Source organism: Crinia signifera, chromosome 1, assembly GCF_055691185.1.
Source record: "Crinia signifera chromosome 1, ASM5569118v1, whole genome shotgun sequence".
NCBI lineage: Eukaryota > Metazoa > Chordata > Amphibia > Anura > Myobatrachidae > Crinia > Crinia signifera.
Genome location: NC_139217.1, coordinates 341,737,853 through 341,746,269, shown reverse-complemented (window position 1 = coordinate 341,746,269; position 8,417 = coordinate 341,737,853).

Below are 8,417 nucleotides of genomic sequence, written 5' to 3'. Positions count from 1 at the left end.
CCGTGCTGAGCTGCCAGCCTGTGTCTCCTGACAAGCAGCTGGACTGGTGAGTATCAAGAGCATATAGAGGAAAGAGAAAGTAATCTCTTTCTTTTGTTTGTTGCTTTCTTTACTCGTGTTTAGTGACTTGTGCACCAGTACCTTCCCCAATTCCCCTTTTCCCGTGAATTAGAGTATCAAGAGCAGTCAGTGGGCACTGGAGTGCTGCTCATGAGATATATCCAGAAGAAGCACTTGCTTGAAGACGTGCCTATTTCCGGCGGGATGTGGCTGCATAGCCGGCGTAGGGGGGAAGCTCTTTCCGGTGGCAGAGGCAGAAGGAGGAGAGGTGCGGGCGAGCCTTTATGAGCAGTAGTTGCTCTGCCCCCCCTCCCCCCTGTGATTTCGGCTCCCTCTCCCTCCACTGCTCACCTCTCCCTCCACTGCAGACTGCCTGCCTCTGCCACCATTGCCGATGTCCACTTAGAAGCAGCAGCGGGAAGAGGTCGGCAGCATACTAAAAATAAAACTTGGCCTGTCAGGAGGGGTTTCTGGGCAACCAGAACCTCCACCTTGCATATGCCACTGTCCAGTGGTGAAACAACAAATTTGTGCGCCCCCACCCCAGTTAAGATGCCCCCCTGGGGAGCGGGCAGGGGGTTCTATGTGGCACGGGTGTACCTGCGGCGCTGTCTAGAAGCCGCGGTGAGAGGGTTCCCTGCGGCGATGTGTAGTGAGTTTGCAGGTCCTTGCATGGTCTTGGAATGAACTAGTCTAGCGCTATCCACCACAGGTACACCCGCACGGACCCCCTGCCCGTACCCTGCTGCACCCACAAGGAGGGGGGAGCTGGTGGCATAACAATAGTGCCCGCAGACCCCCAGGTGGCCACGCTGAGTCAGCGCCTCCCGTCGCCGGGGCTGCGGCGCTATAGTTACACCACTGCCACTGCCTCCCCCCATACTCTGCTACATTAATACACTTTTTTTTAAAGTATTTGATCCCCTGCAGTACAACATGCTTCATCCAAGTACAATGATATTTTCTTATTTTACTTTTCTCCCAACTAAAAATCAGCTTTTCATATACATGGAACATGGGTGCAAAAGAAGTGTCTGCTTTGTGCAAAACATTAAAACATTTGGATCTAGCGATTCTACTTTAAATGAAAGAATATACAAGTCTTAAACAGATAACACATCACTACTTGCATCAGTACTGTAGATTTACCATATATGGGAATACATTGTTACAGATATTGTCTAAAAATAGTGTATTTAATCCTCTCTAATTAAAAGAAGAAATTATAGGGTTTCAGGTACTAATGTTCCTGTGATGCTCATTTAAGATCTGCAGCTAAACCACAGGGATTAGGAGCACTACAACAGAGATGACTTGAAAAACCACCTACAGTATTACAGAAGTATAATGTCCTACAGCCACTGTGTGTTTCTGCAGGGATATTTTTTTCCTGGAAAAGTACAAATCATTTATTGCATAAGCTCTTCAAGGCCCTAGTGATGCCATAATACGAAGCTGATATTAGAGAGCATAATCCACAATTATATCACCAGGGACACCTAACTACATCTGATGTCAATATTTCTGATTTCTCCAACTCCCCATTCCCCCTCTCTGACCATCACCTGCTCTCTTTTAACTTACAGTATCTCTCTCTGCTTCTCCATCTCTACCTCCATCACTAAGCATAACTTTGAGGCAGTCATCGCCACCTCTCTATTCTCCCTGTCCCACTCACATTTCTATCCTATACTCGGTCTTCTTCCGTGAATAAGCTATTTCCCTATATAATGTATTGCTTACTTCTAAACTTTACTCTGTTGCTCTATTGACTACCATTCAGGGGGGTAACTGTGTATGCCAGCGGTGCCTTGCCCAAAGTGCAACCATCTTGCAACACCACCCACATAGAAACTCATCGATACCCACCTACACCCGCCGCCCGCCTACACCAACCACTCGCCTACACATGCTGCCGCAGCTCAGTAAGTGGTATGTGCTCAGCTTCTATGCTGCTGTGTGGCTCACACCGGGGCTGACAGACATTTGAAATGTGGACCCGGCCAACAGCCTATCAGAGCTGGTGGACCAGCAGCTGCAGTTAGGGGCTGGCATGAGCTGGCCTGGTATGAGCCGCTCATCAGCACAGGAGATGAGTGCACACCACATACATAATGTTTGTTACAGTCGCTTAATCGTAGCACAGTATGTCTCAGTGAATCTACCTGGCACAGTGGCGCTGAAGGGCTCTACCTGGCACAATGTGTACAAGTGGCTATGTGTGGTGTAATGTGAATAATGAATGCTAATGTGTGGTATAAAGCGAATTGGTACTATTATGTGTCCATGCCCCTATCCCACAAAGCCAAACTCCTTTTGAGTTCTGTCAACTCCCTCCTCAGCCCACCTCTACTTCATCTCACTCTCTGCTCTTGACCATGTCACTTACTTCACATCCAAAATTTGCTCCATACGCCAGGACATTACATCCCACTAGACCAGGGGTAGCCAACTCCAGTCCTCAAGAGCTACCAACAGTTAACGTTTGCCATGTCTCCTCACAGAATCACAAGTTAGGTATTTAGCTCCACCTGTGTTGAAACACCTTTCTTATCAATTAACCTGTTCAACACAGATGAGAGTAATCCTTCATTAAGAAGAAAGTGCAGGAGCAGAGCATTGTGTCCCTCCTGGAGAGGGTCATGTTGGGTGGTATGCTATCCCCAGCCGTGGCAGCAAAACATCTCCCCGGCAACAGGAGCAGTGCGGTCCGGCTTGACATCACAGCACACGTGCGGCGCTGAGGGCTTCCAGCTGCAGGCGGGTACAGAGATCTTCCCCGACACGGCATACCTCAAACATCTGCCGTTCCGCTACTGAGGACCGCCTATTGCAGACGGCTACTGGAGCCTATTCATTGCCCCACTGGTACTGCGAAGATCCGGTAAGCTCCTGGTCCAAGACCTCTTCAAATAATACCTACGTTTGCATGGAACTACAATATCATTAATTACCCGAAATTAACCACTGCATCAAAGGGAACGTCATGTGGTGAGATATTTGCTCTGGAAATTAATCTAATTATTGCACAATTGACTTATCCAACGGAATATATTGAGTATAGGTCCCAGACTTTGAATTAGAGACTGTGGTGCACACGGGTCGCTGGACACAAGGGACATTGCCCAAAGGGTAACTTATACCTATTAGGTTTACTTAAGGTTGCCAGCAAATTGTATTTTAATATTGTCTTTTTTAATAAATGTCATATATATTGATATAGAAGCGCTCTCATTAAGTACTGTTTCTTTTTCATATTTAAGAGGGATGGGGGAAATATTTACCCCATGTGAAACGACAAATCAAAGGATGACTAAGGAAGAACTCAGGGTATTTAGGCACACTTAAAGAATAATTAAGATGAATAAACTAAAAAAATATTTTTATTTTCATAAGCTAAAATAACAGAGTGTATCAATCTTTTACTAAATACATATAAGCAATAACATAACACATATGAATACCATAAATGGTGATTGACAAATGTTAACAATATATTGACAATGTGAAGGTCACCATTAGTCAAGGGCGAATAATGATTGTGTAACTTTTTCTCCGTAGTGCTTTATTTTCAACAATATATGCTTGAATCCTTAATTTTCACAATGTATTGAATTGGTTCGGTGCATGGAATCAATATTTGGAGAAATACAGTTAATGACGCAAGGCACAGCATCCCTAATGTCCACAATCAATGAATAATTTTAATAAATACACATATATCACTGTCCTCCTAAGTATAGTAATAAAATAAGGTGATGAGATAATATGTCCCTACACCAGGAGATGGTAAATAGACAGTGCTCCTCCAACTGAACATGTGGTGCTTCTGCTGTCTGGATGAATTACAGAACCAGGTATTCCCTGTTGGTTTCCCAGACAGGTACTGGCCTGGCCAATCACTGCTTAGCTTCTAAGTTCAGATTGAGTCAGGCAGCCCAGTGGTTATGGCAGTAACACTCTCCTCATAGATGAGAGGGCACCAATGTACTAAAAAGAGCTGAGGTGTGCTTATGCTTTTTGTTGGCTGTGTGGCCGGTTACAGATCAGCAAATGAGAGAGCAACAGATGTGATGGTGTATAATGTATACTCATCACCCTGTCAATCCAGTGAGACAGGGGCGAATGTGGGCAGAGAGGGTAAAGAATACAGTAGTATTAAGTGCTGCCTACCACTTGATATAATTTGCCATACTGAATATCATGGAGGGGTAAGCACCTGCCAGCAAAGGGGTGGCAACTGCAGTAAATAAAATAAAAGTGAGAAGGGGCAGTGAGAAAAAGTAATTATAGCAACTGCTGTACATGCGTCTCATTACGCTACACTGGTCTAACACAGATTAACACTGCAGTATGAATTACATACAGTATGAGCAGGCCAGACTCAAGCACTGAGGGGGGTTAACAAAATGGCTACTGGGTTTCAGACAGGCCTTCTTGGACACCCACATCTATGGATCTAGCAATAGCATAGGTAACACTTGTTTAAGGGCACTGCTGTACGTGCATCTCATTATGCTAAACTGGTTCCTGCTGTGTGAATGACAGAATAGTACTATAACAACTGTACAGTACATACTGTAATACAGTACAGTACAGCACTACATACAACATTTTAGGCAACAGTTTGTCACGCCTGCCCTCAGAGGATGCTTAGATATACACAATGCTGTGAAGAAATGCCCGACAGTGGTATAACAAAGCCCCGCAGACCCCGCAGCGGCGGGGAGGCGCTGTGTAAAGTGTGGGCGCCGGGGGTCTGCGGGGCTATCGTTCCGCTGCTGCTTGCCTGCCTGTTCCACTGCTGCCCCCACCCCCACCCAGAGAAAAGTTAACCCCCTCTGCCTTACCTGCTGCCACTTGCCGATGCTGAATATGTAACCGGGACACTAATATCTACTCTGCGGTCCCGGCGCTCCTCCACGTTCGGCTCCTGCTATTATAAAAAAATCTCCTACACAAAATGTCTGCCACCTTACAGCAGACCATTTTTTTGGGTGCTAGAGGAGGAGCGCCGGGACTGCAGAGTAGATATAGAGGGGGATAAATATTCGTAGCTACGCCACTGATGCCCGAAGCAGGACAAGGACAAATAAGTAAATACATTTAAGTCTTTTGATTTAAGCACGCAAGATGATGACAGCAGCAGATGATAACGATAACTGTGAATAGTACTGTATTTCCACACTGGCATTAATAAAGACAGGCAATAATACATAACACAACATATGACGATGGAGAAGATGTAATTCTTGACTGAGATAAATAGTCCGAACAGTGTTTTTGTAAGCGAAAACTGACACAATAATGTGGAGCAATGGGAAATATAACTTGAAAACACTGTGGACCGATATTAAATGAAATATTGGTATTAAGGAACTCTGGTATTGAAGAATAGATGATGAAGAAATGTGAATCATTGTCGAAAAACAATCAATGGTGTAACAGTAGGACTGAAGGATGTAGGCTGAAGTACTGTTAGTCGATGTTGGACAAACAATCAATGATGTAGCTGAAGAATTGAAGAATACAGTGTTAGGTTTCGGGTGTGACCCCACAGCCGGGACTGCTGTTTAGGACAGCCACGGCAAAACCCTACACTGCCTCTGTTGTACCCCCCAGGCTGGGTGACCGACTCCTGCAGGTATTGCTAGGCTTCGCCTGTAGCCGCCACGTTTGAATGGGTAGATTATGCCCACCCAAGCTCCGGTGCAGCCAGGAGTTATGGAAGGACAAGGAGCCGGGGACCCCCCTAGGGTACGGTCAAGAGGAAAGCTGACTGAGGGACCTAACTAAAGTTAACAAACGGCGACTTGCCGAACCCTGGCTAACGCAGCTAAGCGCCCGCGACCTGGTCGCCACAACCCGCGACAACCGTCGCCCAGGAAGCCAAACAAAATACAAGACCAGATATAAAAGCATACAAAGAACAAGGTAGGCGGGGAACCCCAGGAAGACTGGGAGACAAGAGGAGGAGACGAGTGGGAGGCAATAGGCCGTCCCAGCGTAAATGACCTGCCAATCTGGCGGACAGAAAATATGAACAAGTGTAGTAATCACAATGAAAAAGATAAGGATGAAACTACCCCAGTGGGGCAACTCACGACACAGGGTGGACCCAATGGAAGAAGAGATCACGCAAGAGTCACTGGGAACAGCAGGGAAGCGGACCGGAGAGCAGCAGACAGATAGGTCCAGACAGGAGCTATCACCGGCGAGGACTGCAGGGCTGGCTTCCTAGATAAGGAGACTAGGAGCCAATGAGGATGGAGGCCTGAGCCCCGCCTGTCCTAACGAGCCCCCTCAGACACCTGTGGTCTGTTTACTTTCGCGGCTTTCTTTCCCTGCCTGGCAGCGTCTGCCGTTGCTAAGCAACGGCGCTGCCGCGTCTCTGGCGCTGGGAGACGTGAGGCGGAAGGACGGGCGTTATGTCTTAACGCCGCGTCCTCCGGCGTCCCTAGTTGCTGGGAGACGCGAGGAGAGAGGACGGGCATCACGCTCCGACGCTGCGTCCTCCGGCGTCCCTGGTTGCTAGGCAACCGGACGTCGGAGCCGGAAGGACAGGCGGCTGAGCGAACCTGCCGCTCTGTCCTTCCAGAAGTGCTCCCACGGCGCCTAACAGTACCCCCCCCTTGAGGAGGGGTTAATGAACCCCGAAGCCTTGCTTTCTGAGGGAAATCCCGAAAGAAGCTTGCTTTGAGGCGTGGGGCGTGCAGATCCCTGTCGGGAACCCATGACCTCTCTTCCGGGCCGTATCCCTTCCAATGGACAAGGAAATATAAAGAACCTCGAGAGACCCTGCAATCCAAGATTTTTTCTACAAGAAATTCTGACTGTCCATGGACATTAATAGGTGGTTTACCCAGGTCTGCCTTTCGAGGAAATTTCTTAGACGTGAAAACTGGTTTGAGCAGAGAGGCATGGAATGTATTGGCTATCTTTAAAGCCCTAGGGATTTGTAACCGAAAGGCTACAGGATTGACTCTCTTAACAATGGCAAATGGACCAATAAATTTTGGACCAAATTTAGAAGTTCCTTGTCGCAATCTGATGTTCCGAGTCGATAACCAGACTTTATCGCCTACTCTAAAGTTGCATGGTCGTCTTGACCGGTCAGAAAAAACCTTTTCCTGAGGAGCAGCCCTTTTGAGAGCGTGGTGTACCTCCCTCCAAATGACCCTTAAACGGGCAGTAGTGGAAGAAAGTACTACTGATCCCTCTGGAGCCAGGGCAGTGGCTTTAGGGTGAAAGCCATAATTGGCTACAAAAGGTGAAGTCCGGGTAGCCGAGTGATAGGAGTTGTTATATGCGAACTCGGCAACGGGGAGGAACTCCGCCCAGTCATTCTGAGCTTTGGACACAAAAAGGCGCAGATATTGCTTCAAGGATTGATTAAGGCGTTCCGTCTGCCCATTGGATTGGGGATGATAAGCGGAAGTCAAACTCAACTTGATCTTTAATGCTTTGCAAAAAAGTTTCCAAAACCGGGCAATAAACTGCGGACCTCGATCAGAAACTATATCGGTCGGAAGACCATGAAGTTTGAAAACATGAACTAGAAACAACTTGGCCAACTTATTGGCTGATGGCAACTGGGGCAAAGGAACAAAGTGGGCCATCTTACTGAACCTGTCAATAATCACCCATACTACTCGGAAACCTGATGATTGGGGCAGGTCGACCACAAAGTCCATGGCAATATGTGACCATGGTCTGGAGGGAATGGCCAAGGGAATAAGTTGTCCTGTAGGCGATACTCTGGGAATCTTGTGTCTAGCACAATCAGGACAAGACTGGATGTACTCCTTGGTATCTGGAGTCATGCTCGGCCACCAGACGCATCGGGAGAGAAGATCAAGTGTCTTCTTGATGCCAGAATGACCTGCAATCTGACTGTCATGGAACTCCTCTAAAACCCGTTTTCTCAAGGGCTGCGGAACAAATAAACGGCCTAGAGGCATCTGCCTGGGTGCCTGACCCTGGACCTGCAGAAGTAGGTCTTTGAGGGTCTGAGTAATGCCAAAATGGATAATTGATGCTGGAAGAATGGACCGAGGAGGTTCCCGCATACCCTGTTTGGGTAAGAAACTCCGGGACAATGCGTCTGCCCTTACATTTTTGGACCCGGGGCGGTAAGAGATAATAAAGTTAAAACGTGTAAAGAATAATGCCCACCGGGCTTGTCGGGCATTCAGACGCTTGGCTGATTCCAGGTACTGTAAATTTTTGTGATCTGTGATAACCAGAATCTGATGGTTGGCCCCTTCCAACCAATGCCTCCATTCCTCGAACGCCCATTTTATGGCCAACAACTCCCGGTTCCGGACATCATAATTCATCTCCGCAGAAGAGAATTT